The sequence below is a fragment of the Carassius auratus genome, chromosome 14, assembly GCF_003368295.1.
Source record: "Carassius auratus strain Wakin chromosome 14, ASM336829v1, whole genome shotgun sequence".
Taxonomy (NCBI): Eukaryota; Metazoa; Chordata; class Actinopteri; order Cypriniformes; family Cyprinidae; genus Carassius; species Carassius auratus.
Window position 1 is genome coordinate 15,583,703 of NC_039256.1, and position 16,304 is coordinate 15,600,006.

The 16,304-nt window shown below is 36.8% G+C and overlaps 1 pseudogene; it reads left to right on the forward strand.

Moving 5' to 3' along the window:
- The first annotated feature begins 1,547 nt into the window (after window positions 1-1,547).
- Window positions 1,548-9,589, forward strand: LOC113113790 (ectonucleotide pyrophosphatase/phosphodiesterase family member 6-like; annotated as a pseudogene).
- The last annotated feature ends 6,715 nt before the right edge of the window (window positions 9,590-16,304 follow it).

A 16,304-nucleotide genomic window follows, 5' to 3' on the forward strand; every position in this document is an offset into this window, starting at 1 on the left:
ATTTAGCTGTTTTTAACACAACTCTTGCTCATGTTGTGTACAGTGATCTGGCCTGTGTGTGTGTGTGTGTGTGTGTGAAGGAGTAAACTCTGTCTTTTTGAGTGCAGTTGCTGTAAGAAGAATGAAGAAATTGCACCTGGGTTGCTGTGACATCAACAAAGCAGAGATACGATCACTGTAGCAAACAAATTTCTGAACATTATTGCAAAATGATGATGCATTGGGACAGAGTTCTGGCTCTATCTACTGAATCCATCTCTGCAGAGTTCAGTGTCACTAATCATCTGAATGAACTGCAGCAGAGGTTTGTTGGACCATTTATTTTGGGTTGGTATTTGTTGTTTTTTTGTGGACTTGAGTTTGAGCATAAAATTGAGGTTATTACACAGCCTAGTGGCAGAGGAAGGGCAATTCGGTTCGTTTCTATATAATCGTTGTTTTCTTTATCTATTTAGCAAACAAAGTGGACCAGTTGAACCATCAGCCAGGATTTTTGGCATGATGCTCTGCTAACGTGTGAAATGGAGTAGCAGATTTAATGTCTAAAAACATGAATTAATTAAACAAAAGTGGAAAAATAACGGGCTAATTTAGTGTCAACAGTGAGAGCTCAAGCTGAATTATTGGCTTTTAGTTGGACTAACGTTTTGAAAAGGATTTTAAGGTTTTGTCTGAGCTTAAAACCACGTCAGCTGCTTTAAAACCTTGCAGGAATTCGCAGACAAAAATGACTGGAAGTGAATGAAGATAAAGAGCTTGTTCGTAATGGAGGGGTCAAGTGTTCGCCTTAAATTGAGTTGCATAATCGTCGGAGATATGACGTAACCGGACTTCTGAGTTTTGTAATTAATTTTGTAATTAAGATGCTTGACAAATTTAAGATATTTTGTAAACAACCGATGTTTTTGAGATCCCTTCTGAAAATAATGAAATTAATAAACCAGCACAGAATGTGTAATTGTTTTACTGGTTATAAAGGGGACTGTACTGGTTTTAATGGAAACTGATCCCCGTGGGTGTCTATGTTGGTAATTTATCGCCCTCTATTGATGGCTTGTTGTTAAAACCATTAAATCCTAAAGGAATATTTCCCAAAACACACTACCATTGTGAATGGTTTTAATGGTTAATAGCTGATGGTTTGTAATGGTATTAGGCTATTTTGTTGCTATTTTTTTCAGCAGGAATGTTGTTAATGGCTCTGAACGTAGTGCCACATTAATTTCTTTTCTAACTTTTGCCTGAAGTTAATTATTCAAATTGTTGATTATTAAAAAATTTTTTACTAGCCTATTAGCCAAAAATTAAAAAGAAAATTATGAATAGGCCTAGCTATTAACACACACACACACACACACACACACACATATATATATAGAGAGAGAGAGAGAGAGAGAGAGAGAGACTGTTAATAGCTATTTTGAAATATATATATATATATATATATATATATATATATATATATATATATATATATGAAAAAATTATTGTTTGTTAATAATCTTTTTTATCTATTTTTTTATTTATTTAAAGGGGAGACCGGCTCTATTTTTTGCCCCCACATTTTTTTTTCTAGAATGCTGTCTATCTGTCCCTGCAGTGGAAGTGTCCGCACACGCCCATTGAGACGGAGAGTTTTTCATGAATCAGCTCTCCATCAGTCAGTTCAGTTCAGTTCTGTTCTGCTCCTCAGAAGCGGAGCATCATGACTCGAGCTGCACTCAACATCCTCACCGTTATCATTCTCCTTCTGCCCCGATGCTGCGACGCAAACCGCAAACTCCTGGTGTTTCTGATCGATGGCTTCCGTTATGATTACATGGACGATTTACAAAACTTGGCTGGATTTAGAGAAATCGTGGAAAACGGTGTTAAAGTGGATTACCTGACTCCAGATTTCCCTAGTCTGTCCTATCCCAACTACTACTCTCTAATGACAGGTGAATTTATATATATAATTTTGTGGACTTTGAGTTTTTGAGTTTTTGACTTTGAGTTTGAGCATAAATTTGAGGTTTTTACACAGCCTAGTGGCAGAGGAAGGACAATTCGGTTTGTTTCTATGTAATGGTTGTTTTATTTATTTATCTAGCAAACGATTTCCCTAGTCTGTCCTATCCCAACTACTACTCTCTAATGACAGGTGAGTTTATATATATATATATATATATATATATATATATATATATATATATATATATATATATATATATATTTATGCAGTCTTAGCTACTTCCAAGTGTATTTACTTTGAAGCAATTCATAGATTAATAGTTTAGGTCTTTTTGAACATTGATTTTCTCTGTTATGATGTAACAATAGTGGAATGTAATATGTTATGAACTCCTGGAGCTCTAAATGATTTCCATAGGCCTGTGAAGATTACACATACTCAAAAAAAAAAAAAAATGTGTGTGTGTGTGTGTGTGTGTATTTTTTTTTTGGTTGTCTGGTACAGTTTAATATGGTCTTTACCACATAATGCATTTCCTTGTGTGAAATTGCATGCAGCATGCTGTATACAAAAACAGTTCAAAAAGAGTATAAAGGTCATTAAAAGTACCCTTGATGTAGAACAATAGAGATCTGTTAGATCTGAGATGTGCTTGTACATAATTGTTTGAATAGGGCTATTGATCACAGAGGCCAGGCACTAATGATGAATCCTTCATCCACAATGACAACAGAAAAACAGCTCGCTCTCAGCTCTATCTATTTATTGGTATACAAGCAAATGAAAATATCTGACAAAATACTTACATATTGCACATAATATAACAGTTTTTTTTATGTGTTGGTGTCCATTATGCACTATTTATGTTGTTGATTCAATAAAAAATGAAATATAGAAAATATTATCAAGAGTTATGAATATTTAAGTGAGTATATTCATATTTAATCATTATTATTTGTAGAGACATTTAAAATTGCACAAGGATTTCTGATCGTGTCCACTCAGTTGACTCAGTGAATGGTGTTGCTGAATCACATGGATGGTGATACAGTGTGTGTTGGACTTCAGTAACAAAGGCCATGCAGAGCTGAGCTCCAGCACATGCACTTTGAGCCAGCATCCACCAATCACAGCAACTCAGAGCCAACGCTTTACCGCTCTGCTGATGGCAGTTGTTTTGTTTGGGCACATTCCCCTCTCCACAAAGCTTCAGAAGACAACTGGGCTCGAGCTTTGACAAAGAAATCAGACAATGAGAGCAAAGCTGGGACACCGTGAGGGACGTCCACAGTGCAAACTGTCTTAGAAAAACTGTTATTAATACCATTAAACAAACATTACTACCTTTATAGATTTTAATGCATTTAGTTGTCCTTTAAAAAGATTGGTTCGTCTTTTCCAAGCCGTCAAATATCCCAGAAACTAAACGGCAGTTAAATTATATATGAACATTTGCATGGGCGAGCACTTTAAAATGAAATGTGCTTGCCCATGCAAAAATCGTCACTGTTATAGAGTAGATGCTCTGGGTGGTTGCCAAGGCCTTGCTATGCAGTTGATAGTGTTTGAGTGTTTGCTAAATTTGGTCTATTTTTTTTAGTGTGTGTTAATCAAATATTTTTATCTTTACAACATCCCTTAGAACAGTCATATCACAGTTCTCCTTAAAGGAATAGTTCACCAAAAAAATTACAATTTGCTGACAGTTTGCTCACCCGCAGACCAGCCAACATAAAGATGAGTTTGTTTCTATATCAGAACACATTTGGATATATATTTATTTATCATTACATCACTTGCTCACCTCACCAATGGATCCTCTGCAGTGAATGGGTGCCGTCAGAATGAGAGTCCAAACAGCTGAAAAAAACATCACATTAGTCCACAAGTAATCCACGCCACTCTAGTACATCAATTAATATTTGTTAATATTGATTTGTTTAGAGCTTGTAAACAGTTTGATCTGTGCATATTTCTATCTGGGTTCAGACTAGATTACGTTTTCAACGAATAAAGAAATGTTATGGATAGAGAACTGGTATTTTACGCAACTTTTCACTTCACAAAACGTTAACTGATGGACTGTAGTCATGTGGATTACTTTGTGATGTTTTTATCAGCTGTTTGGACTCTCATTCTGACGGCACCCATTCACTGCAGTGGATCCAATGGTGAACAAGTCATGTAATGCTAAATTTATCCAAATCTGTTCCCATGGCATACATCTCTTGCATAGGGGGTGAATCTATTCTCAACAAATTTTCAATCAACAATTCCTTAGCTGTATGATTTGAGGAATCATTCATGTCTTTCACATAAATGGTGCAGAATGTGTTACACACTCAAATGTAATACTAAAAGGTATAATAAGTGGCAAAATATTTTTTGAGCAGCATGCATGTTGCCTGGGAATCAAACCCACTATCTTTATGCACTGCTGACACAAGGCTCTACTACTGGGAAACAGGAAAATAACATCGGCTTCGTCACTAAAAGCATTAGATAGTCCAACTTCAACATTAAGACCTGCTTGAGTCCCTATACTCATCATATTCACATATTTGAAAGATAGCGTCTGATGAGAGACAGTATGTTTGGCTGTTGTTGGATGATATGAATCTTCTGCTGTGAATGCAGCATGCTAAAACTCAACAGGCTGCCTCATTCCAACTCCAACTTCATCAGAAAAATCTAAGCAAACAGCTAAGGAGCACTATGTTGAACTTACATAGAAATGATTTTTTCTAAAGCTTTATTTGAAATCTTCTTCATTGTGTGCCTTCATCTCCATAGAGAATGAATTACACGATTGGACACGTGATCCGTTGTTGTTGCAGGGTATCTATCCACAGATACTGAAACAAATGCTATGTGGAGCCTCCGCAGCTCAAAAAGAGCAACATATGAGCAATGCAATTTAATGAATGGAGCTCTTTAATCAACTGAACCTGATCCAAATCCACCCTCGTCTGTGAATATTCATTCTGCACTCCTCCTTATGTTCCAGGACGCTACTGCGAGGTGCACCAGATGACTGGAAATTACATGTGGGATAAAGACACCATGAAAGAGTTCCTGATTGGAACGAATCCGGACAGCCGTCTGCCCATGTGGTGGGATGGATCAGAGCCGCTGTGGGTCACCATGCAGAAACTAGGGAAGAGAGTCTACATGTACTACTGGCCAGGTCAGTGGATGTCATACTGCTTTATCTGTACTGGCAGAGTAAAGTATAAATAAAGGGATTTTTATATCCACGCACTGCGGTCACACAGAGCCTCCCTCTATGCCAGACTCATTTGAAGTGTCATTTTAAAAGGACAAGCTACTCCAACTGCTACTTGACATTAAAATAGCATGCAAGGTTTCCAAGTGGAGTGTTCAAACTTTCAAAAGGCTTTTCAAATGCATAGTGATGCAGGTCACATGGTCTAAAGTCTGTTTCTGTCCATTTAGGTTGTGAAGTGACGATTCGTGGAGTCCGACCTACATTCTGTGAGGAATATGTGTACAACCCTTCAGAGAAGAACCTGATCGACTCCATGGAGAGCGCTCTGAATATGTTGAAGTAAGACCAAAAGCCCAAGACATCCTTTTACACAGATAATGCTGTTGCCTTTTCTGCCTAGATGAAGCCAGGCATGCTAATTTATCTTAAATTAAAATGAATGATATGTTTCAAACAGAAGCGATAAAGCAGACATGGCTGGTATTTATTACGAGAAGATTGATGTGGAAGGACATCACTTTGGGCCACATTCTCCGGAAATACAGCGCGCCATTCGCTCACTGGACCAGGCTTTCCAGACCCTCAACCAGAAAATCAAGGTATTTTTACATGAGTGAAAGAAAGAGAGAGAGAACAGTACTTGCTGTCTGTTCTACCTGGCCATCTAAAACACATTACTGTATGCATTTGTTATTTTTTTGTCAGGAAAAGAATATGAGAGACGATATAAACGTGGTCCTGTTCTCTGATCACGGCATGACAGAGCTCCAGTGGATGGAGAAAGTCATTGAACTGGACAGCTACATTGACATGACGCACATCATTAAAATGATGGACAGGGGGCCAGTGGTCAGTCTGTGGCCCAAACAGGACAAGTTTGAAGAGGTGAACTCAGTCTGTCTCTGTTCTCTTTTCATCTGCATGTTTTCCATGAGACTTGTGTTTACAGCAAGGCCTCAGCACCAAAAAAACAACCCTCTTATTTTAAATCTGCTGTTTTGAAAGGAAAATACACTTGGTGTCAGACTTTGTCAATGTGAAAAGGCAGTGGTGTATTTTGACCTGCTGTCTTTAACTGAAGTGATATTTCTGAATGTAAAGTATGCTTATACTTTGATGAACTGGCTTCTGTGTGTGTGTGTGTGTGTGTGTGTGTATGTGCAAATCGAGGGAACGAATTAGTAAATCGTGTGCACTATTTATAAATCGAGGAACGAATTAGTAAATCGTGTGCTCTATTTATAAATCAAGGGAACGAATAAGTAAATCGTGTGTACTATTTATAAATCGAGGGAACGAATTAGTAAATCGTGTGCACTGTTATATATATCGAGGGAACAAATGAGTAAATTGTGTGCACTGTTTATAAATTGAGGGAACAAATAAGTAAATAGTGTGCACTGTTTATGAATCTAGGGAACGAATTAGTAAATCGTGCGCACTATTTATAAATCGAGGGAACGAATTAGTAAATCGTGCGCACTATTTATAAATCGAGGGAACGAATTAGTAAATCGTGCGCACTATTTATAAATCGAGGGAAAGAATTAGTCAGTCGTGCGCACTATTTATAAATCTAGGGAACTAATTAGTAAATTGTGTGCACTATTTATAAATCGAGGGAACGAATTAGTAAATCATGTGCACTATTTATAAATCGATGAAATAATTAGTTAATCATGTGCACTATATATAAATCTAAGGAAAGAATTAGTAAATCGTGTGCACTATTTAAAAATTGAGGGAATTAATTAGTAAATCATGTGCACTATTTATAAATCGATGGAAAGAATTAGTAAATTGTGTGCACTATTTATAAATTGATGGAAAGAATTAGTCAATCGTGTGCACTATTTATAAATTGAGGGAACAAATTAGTAAATCGTGCGCACTATTTATAAATCGAGGGAACGAATTAGTATATTGAGGGAATGCAATAGTAATCGTGTGCACGTTGAGTACATTGAGGGAACGAATTTGGTAAATTGTGCACACGATTTAGCCTACTATTTTTTTCCCTGCATGTCATGTGCGGGGCTTCATAGAAAGTAATGGCAAATCCCAGACCGATTCCACTATAAGAACGGGAGGTTCGTCTCAACGCTGACGCTCATTGCAGAGCCTGGATGGTTTATCACAGAGGTCAGGGAGGTCATTCTCTACACAGTCTGTCCTGAATGTGCTCATGGCTGTTTGTGGGGTTGTTTTATGATTATAGCAATCTAACCAAATCTAGATATAGATGCAATAGTTTTATTTATTTATTTAGTCTACCTGCCTTATCTGCACTATTGAAACTTATTGTAGCGTATCATACAGCAATTTTCTCGATTCGTCATAGCAGGGTGTGGAAAATTCCCCACATGTCCTTGTGATCTATTTAATATGTTGCTTTGTACTTTCCCAATAAGACCGATGCCAGGAATCGCTTCAGTCATGATTCAGTCTTGCATATAAAACCAAAAAACAACAGTATTCCTCTTGTGTGCTTGCCTGCTATAGCACAGATTATCTCAGTGATGCGTCATTAGCTGACCACAAAAACATACTCTGAGGATAAAACACCAAGACATCAGTCTAATTCCAACATTGCAGGCTGAACGCTAACCTCTGCACTTCCTGCCTGTTTTCACAGAATAAAGCCAAGCTGCCCTTCTGGAAAAACGGCACAGAGGAGGCGGAGGGCTGGCAACACGGATGGCACGGTTATGATAATGAGTTTATGGACATGAGGGGGTTCTTTTTGGCACAGGGACCAGGTAAAGTTCAGCAGACCTCACTATTACTCTGCATATTTATGTATATTTGAAATACATACATGTATATGTTTATAATTTATATTTGAAACTTATTTTAAAATCTAAGCTTTATTTTTACATGTACAGTACATTTCAATTTGTAGAGTATCATAGAATTATTATTATTTTGATTCATTTTAAAGTAAAATATATATATACATATACAGGGGTGCATATAGGTTTTTCAGCCCTTTTTTAAATAAACAAAATAATAAATGGAGTTTGATAATTATATAATTATATCTTTAAATAAAAAAAAAAAATTAATTCAATAAAAATGTTTTGATAGCACCTGGTGGCTGTTGGTGTATAAAGCCATAAAAAATCTCTCAGGAACCTCTTTTTTTATATCAACTTCAAATTTGGACAAGGCTTTCATTTTATAGCAATTTTGGATTAAAAATATTTAGGAAAATATTCCTTTTATATAAAATAAAATAAAAATGGTACATTGCATTTTCTTAACAGTGAATTTAAACTTCTTAAACTGTTTGATACTTTAATATTTTGAAATGATTCCACTTTTGCAATAATCTGCAGATTGCCTTCTTAAAAAAAAGGGTCCAACCTTATGTCTGTATTCCAAATCGTCTAATGGTTAGAGAATCGGACTTGTAACCCAAAGGTCGCAGGTATATATATATATAGATATAGATATAGATATAGATAGATAGATAGATAGACAGACAAAAATATATAATATTTGATAAAACATGTTTTAACTTCACATTAATGAAAGAATAACCGTATGAAAAAAAAAAAAACTTATCATGGTTTCCACAAAAAAAAAAAAAAAAAAAATCTGTATTATTCAGTATTTAATTAAAACAGTTATACAAATTGTGGATTTGTTTTTATTTTGTTTATTTATTTATTTTTTTCAGACTTCAAGACGAACTTTCGCGCTGGTCCCATCCGAACAGTGGATGTGTATAATGTTTTGTGCAAGACGCTGGGGATCGAGCCCCTGCCCAACAACGGCTCGTGGTCTCGTGTGGAGTGTATGATGAGGAGCTCGGCTGGCGCTGTACGAGCCGCTCTTATCTACAGCTGTCTGCTGCCGCTGATGCTGCTGCCGCTCTAGAGGATTCCCCCAATGCTTTCACTGCGGGAGCGCACAGATCAAACACATATTTTATGCCTTTGGGTGTGCCATGATGTCGGATAAGTGCCAAGAAAAACATTTTTAGGCTATAAGCTTTTTGCTGCACTTCCTCTATTTTTGAGTTGTAAATATCATTCATTGATGATGAAGTAGAAGAAATGATGTTGGTGTTAGATTAACCAATTTGCACTTTCTCCCTGAAAGATTTATATTTTAGTTTTTTTTATCATTTTGTTAGTGGTCTCCATCTGTTTTCTGTTGTTTTGTGAGTGGTCTATTTGCATCTACTCACACAGGGCAGTTTTTGGATTACTGTAAATTACTTGACTATTTGGCTAGTATCACATCTCTGTCAATATATATACTGTTTTAAATGCAAGGCATTATTTTATTCTATTGTTATTATTTGTTTAATTTCTACTGTAGATTATATAACTATAGATTCTCCATCTCTTTAGTACATGGTTTGCACTAATTTATTTCTAAATAAATAAAAAATGTATTTCCTCAATAAAATTAAGGTTATTCCTTCTAAACTCAAATGCTTTTGTTATTTTGTAACTCCATTTGTTCATAAATAATATTGATATTGTAAGACACGGGGGACTTTTATTCTATATATATTGCTTTCACAGCAGCGTTCGACCTCGGGACTCTAATCTCGGGACGCGATCTGTTGGTCTGGCTGTGAACTACACTGAGCTGACGTGTTCACAATTTTATTCTCCATACAGTTCAATTTTAAACTTTCCCGATTTACGTTTATTAGTAAGATAATTCTAATGAATTTTAATGTATTTTGGCGTTTTTAGTTCAGCAAGACCTTTGTAATAATGCTTTAAAATCATAAAAAATATTTTAAAAGACTAAACTATTAATAAGACAGACAAGTAAATGAGTAAAACTTTGACACGTTTCATGCAACATAAAAAAGTCTTGTTTTTCCAGTTGACCAGGTAAAGAGTAATGTTTAAGATGAACATTAGGTGGCGCAAAAAGACCATTTGTTTGCAAACAAGCCACTGTAAGACTCGCATTCCTTATTCCTCATTTTCCCAACAAAACAAAAATAAGCAACCGGACACACAAAGTATGTTATAATCAGTCTGGGTCATATATTTTTCAAAAGATTTAATGAATTTCACTGTTCTTTGAACTTATTGTTTTTGATATGGCCTACTCGAGGCTCCGTTAGTCGCCATGTCGTTTTCCTACTACGGGAAAGACTTGTTCTTATGAATATTAATCAGATTAATACTGAAGTTGCTTGGTAACCTTCCGCCAGCTTTCAATCACATGATTAATAATTATTCATGAGGCAAATCTCATTCGCTCATTCGCTGGGCGACTAACACCTACGCGCTACCGTCTGCTTTTCGACCAATCAATATGGGCGATTAAGCGAACGTCACGTTACGTAATTAATATTCATAAGCAACCGCTTCTCCATAGTAGAACAACTCGCTTATTCGCCACTCGAAAGACAGCTGAGGATCTAAGCAGAGCTAAGCCCGCTTGTCAAACCGACGGATTGAGAAGAAGTTTTAATGTTTTTCGCCACATTTTCGATCAATTGCCATATATAATGAAATTACCGGCAAATTAACACTTAGTATTTACATCGTTATTTCACGTCTGAGGCTTCGAAGTTGAATTCATCGCGTGATGCCTCTCCGTTGTTTGTACAGGCGTCAATGGACCCGACCGCGTCTCGAGATGTTAGGATGAGCTCGTGTGGACATCTGCTTGGTTGTTTCTAACTTGACGTCCTTTGGGTCCACTTGATGTTCCTTCTGCATTTGTGGAGGATTTGAATTAGCAGCCATCTAAGCTGTCCCAGATCAAGCCATTGTTTCTGACTGATCATCGTTTCTATTGCACTGCTGTCATTGAACTGCTCAGATGCAACAGTTGCATGTGTATTTCTTGTATTCAGTGGCTCAGACGCCCGGATCGTCTGCGCTGCCCTCTGAATTGAAGGCACACTTTGTGATGAGTGGAGTTTGGGCTGGGAACTCGAGGGGCATGCAGCCTGTCTGTTGTTGTGCGCACGTGAGGACATGTCACTTTCAGCAGCAGCAGCATCATGCATCCTGATGGCCGAAGCAGCATCAGCATCAGCAGCAGCAGGTCGGATGTCCTCATGCCCAGCAGCGCTGTCTTCCCGTTTCTGGTCGTCGGCATCGCGGCGGCGGTACTGCTCTTCCAGCTCGGCTCTGGAGGACTCACTCTCACCTCGTTTTTCCTCAAACTCTTTCTTTATGTGTCCTTCGCGTTGTTGTGTTTCCTGCTGGGGAGTCTCGGGCTGCTGGTGAAGAAAAGCCCCGTGAAGATCAGCAGGTTTGACACCACACGGAGACAGTCATCGAAGCTCGTGGATTTATTCAATAAGTTAATGGTAAGGCTGATACACATCACATCATCCACACAAATACACCCAAACAATAATTCACACTGCCACTGTGATTGTTTCAAAGAATGTGACGGTGTCTGATGCTGATGACAGTGTTTACATATAAATATGCAGGTTTTTTAAACCAGGGAAATGTGACAAAATTAAGGGTAACAGGGAATTGAATTATATATGTGATTTTGGGGTAAATTTATGTAATACATTCAACAAAAGGAACAAATAACGTGTATATATTTGTTTAAACTAATATTTTATATGAATATTTATATTCCTGTTATTCTTTTGTGGTAGATGTAATACATATGATAAAGTACATAAACCTATGTATTGAAGTTTACATTACATTATCTATCTATCTATCTATCTATCTATCTATCTATCTATCTATCTATCTATCTATCTATCTATCCATACACGCACATTAAAAACACGTATTTAATATACGTTTGTTTCATTTAAAAGTAAATGTATAGTCATATGTCAAAAATTTATAATTGAAATAAATAGACTTGGTAAGATTCACTCACACTGTAAAAAAAAACAAACAAGAACACAAACATTCGACTGTAAAGACTCAATATACACAAAAGTAAATATTACACAATTTATTGACAAATACATTGAAAACTCCAGTTCTCACAAATCAGCCAGACTTTATTATCTGGTTCTTGTTGTTGTGATTGCGTTGTTAATCTCAAACTGATATCATAAAAGTACTTTATTGGCTTGTACTGTATAGTCCACATAGGATCAATGCCAGGACTTGTAACCCATGTAACTGGTACTAAAAGTGTCCTTCAACTGGGTCTTTAAATCGATAGTCTTCCTCTCTCTGTAGGGCCGGTTCTGTGTTCCTCTGCTGGATTCAGCCCAGACCAGGAGGGTTGTGGTGTCTCTCAATGTAGATAAAGCCCTTAAAGAAGGTGAGTAGTCCCCGACAGTCTCTAGTGGATCAAAGCCATTCAGTTTTCACCCTTTTGAACTGTTTTCTTCTTATTTGTGAATGCAGTGTTAGCCTGTGACATCAGCGTGTAAACAGGAAATAGTTATCCAGTGTAAGCGGCACCCTTTGATGGGACTCATAATAAATAGTCCTTGTTTGATCAGTGATTACTATGAAATTATTTCTGTGTTGTATCGTTCTGATGCTGAGGATGCTGTTATTAACTGAAGCATCTTACAGATCCTCCATCTGTAACTGCACTCTCTAAAGGGACACGTTTCATGTTGAAATCTTTCATTGATGGGGATCGTTTTAATAGGCCAAAGAGGACGTGAAGTGTGTCAGCTTGTCAAAGAGAGATCGAGAGAGAGAGATGATGGGATCCGGCAGTCCACAAAAGCGTTTGTCTTTGCTGATAATGAAATCCTTGTCTGCTGTCTTCCCCGTTTAAAACTGCAGGACATCACGGCTTAGATGAAAACAGGTGTGAAATTAAAGGGCGTCTGGCTATTTTTAGACTAATATGTGTTTTGCGCATGCAGCCAAGGAAAATAGGCTGCCAGTTTATATTATTTCGTAAAGGTGCAAAATGCTTAGCATCTGCCAGATCCTCCAATCGTTGTGTATGGTTTTCTCTGACCTACATTCGGTTGAATAATTTAACAAAATATGTACGCAACAGAAAATCTGTTCGAGAAATGTTTATTTATTTGCATCGAAATGAACACTCTGGGATTATTTTCTCACTTTCATGCCGTTTGAAGCCTGTTAGACGTTCGTTCTTTTGTGGAAACACAAATGGAGATGTTTAGAAGAATGTTCAGCTGCTCTTTTCTGAATTGTAACATCAAGCTCCAAAACGGAAAGAAATAAAAGTGCCATGAAACTCCAAACTGACTTAAGGCTTACGGAAGGTTTTATTTGGCATATGAAATACTAGCCGAAAAAAATCTCACATTTTGAAATAGAACTGTTTATTTACATTAAAAATTTTGGCTATTATGGCTTATGTAGCTCATCTACAGGTAGTAGATATGAGAATATGAAGCTCATACTCGAGAAGGAAAAAGATCCCAATTTTTTTTAGGCCCAGACTGAGCGAAATATGCAATTTGGTGCAAATGCTGAAAAACAACAACAACTAAATCTATATATTTCTTCGTCCTTTTGTTGATATTCAGTATACCTTGAATTTGCCTTCTGTTTGCACCAAGTTTGATGTCTGTGGACCCATTTGTTTTCGTGGCCCTCAACCGAATGCAACATACCAAGTTTAAAAACCGAATGAGATTTGGGAGCTGCTGTGGAGGGAAAGATTTGCAGTTTATAGTACAATGTCAGTCTGTTCCTCTCACAAAGCTGTTATATAACAGCAGAAGATTTGGAATAAAGTGCACAAGGTTTTTGAATACTATGTAGTTACCATGTGCTTTCATTGTTTACACCGCTCTTTTCCGTACAGAATATCTCCTTTTGTGTTTCATGGAAAAAAGATGTGATCAGAGTGAGTAAATGATGGCTGTTTTTTTTTTGGTTGAGCTATACCTATGGTCTCTTGAACATGAAATCCATCAGCTCGGCACACAACAGCGTCAGAGATTTTCACCTTTGATCTCGTGTCAGTCACAAGACTGCCTCTGTGTTCCAGCACTCAGACTGGCTGCATTTCTTTGGCTTGTTTAGAGTTTAAGAGTCCAGAAGCAGAACACAGAACATCTGAGGTTTCCTGCAGCAGTCTCAAAAGTTGGCCGATTACGGACTTAAAATGTCTGAATGTCACTAATGTGCAAGATATTTTCTCTTTTATGACATCACCTTTTGTCATAATCTTTTACTCATGTTTTAGTCATTTCAAATTGGATATATGAAGTCGGTTCAGAATGTTCATTCCAAAAAATGAAAATTAGCTGAAAATTACTCAGCCCCAGGCCATCAAAGATGTAGATGAGTTTGTTTCTTCATTGGAAGAGATTTGTAGAAATGTAGCATTACATCACTTGCTCACCAATGGATCCTCTGCAGTGAATGGGTGCCATCAGAATGAGTCCAAACAGCTGATAAAAAGATCACAATAATCCACAACATGACTCCAGTCCATCAATGTCTTGTGAAAAGCTGCATGTTTGTAAGAAACCTGAACAATACTTGGACATGAACACAATAGAAGTTAAAGGAAAATTCCCGCAATAGTAGAAAAACAGACCTGTGTGTTTGTCCAGCAAATTTTCATTTTGGTGTTAACTATTAATTTAAGTGTTTTCGTGCTCGTTCTTTAAAATAAATGGCCCCCAAAAATATAAAAAGGCATTAGATATAATAATCATATTAATAATAAAACTGTTGAATAATTAATGCAGAGACATTCACATATTTAAGTATGTCTTGAAGGTCCATCTGTGGCCTCTATATATATATATATATATATATATATATATATATATATATATATAATATATATATATATATATATATATATATATATATATATATATATATATATATATATATATATATATATATATATATATATATATATATATATATAGTGGCAGCTCCAGCGTACAAGTCGTCATTATTTGGACAGTCGTGGGTCAGAAGGGTTGTAATCTCTCTCTCTTTGTCTGTAGTGTTGCTGTTTTATTTTGGATAGGCTTGAGAAAACAATCTCTGTCTCTGACCGTGCAGTTTTTCCCTGTCTCTCACTCTCTGTCTGTCTGCTGGAGCGTGTGGGTGGAATAACATTATAGCAGAAACCACTAACTGCATCTATCATACATGTCTTTCACCTCAGTACACACACAAACACACACACACATTTGTTTTTCTGTTATGTTGGAAACTTTCCATGGACCTCTATTGTTTACATACTCAGTTTGTTTTCTATTTTTTACATAACCCTCACACAAAACATGTTTTTTATGTTAAGACCTTTTGTTTGTTTTTTAAACCGTTTTGTAGGTTATTTTCGGGTTATTCATATGGACCCAATGTTTTGTCAGTCTTTTCATACCTCCACGATGCTTTTGTCTGCGTTCTGAAAGCTCTCAGAGAGCACACTTCATCTGATGAATTCGATTACAAAAGTGCTGTGAAATGTGCTGTGGTGCTTCATATTACATAAGCATTTTTTTAAGAGTCACTTGCTGTATTTAGTTACATTGTGAAATATGGCTACATGAACAGAAACACTTTCTGTATATAATTACTCATTCTCTATGAATACTTTTTTATTTTTATATATATATATATATTATTAGGGCTGCACAGTTAATTGAATTTGTAATTTTAAGAAGAAACCAATCCGATGTTTAGTTTCCACAAGAAGTATCAGCAGCGGTCCATATTTTCACATAAGATTAATCCCAACTTTAGTTGTTTAGTTCTGAATATGGACATGGGCATGCACTCTGTGTTTTTCCTTGCTGCCAGCAAACAGCATCACATGCATAATTGCATATGTCCAGTAATATGTTTACCATTATAAGTCTGTTTCTGATACATATAAATGTCACACTCTTTCTGGCCCGTGTTTCTAACGCCTCTGACTGATCACATGACCAGGAACAGCTGCTGGTGCATGACAGCTAATAGCGTTAACATGAATGAGGAATTCAGCCTCAGTCTCCTAATGAATTGTGCGGGGGGAACGGGATCCATGATTATAATATTGAGCTTGCTTACACGGTTTGATCCCTTTAATTCTCGGTACACTGGAGACCCTGTTACCAACACAGAGCTGACACACAGCGCTGGTCAACACCGGACACTAGTGTGGGTCTCTGTCACAGAGAGTCCTTCATCCAGACTGATGGGTCTGTGTTTCACTCTCATACACATGCACTCTCTTCTGCTGCTCGCAAAT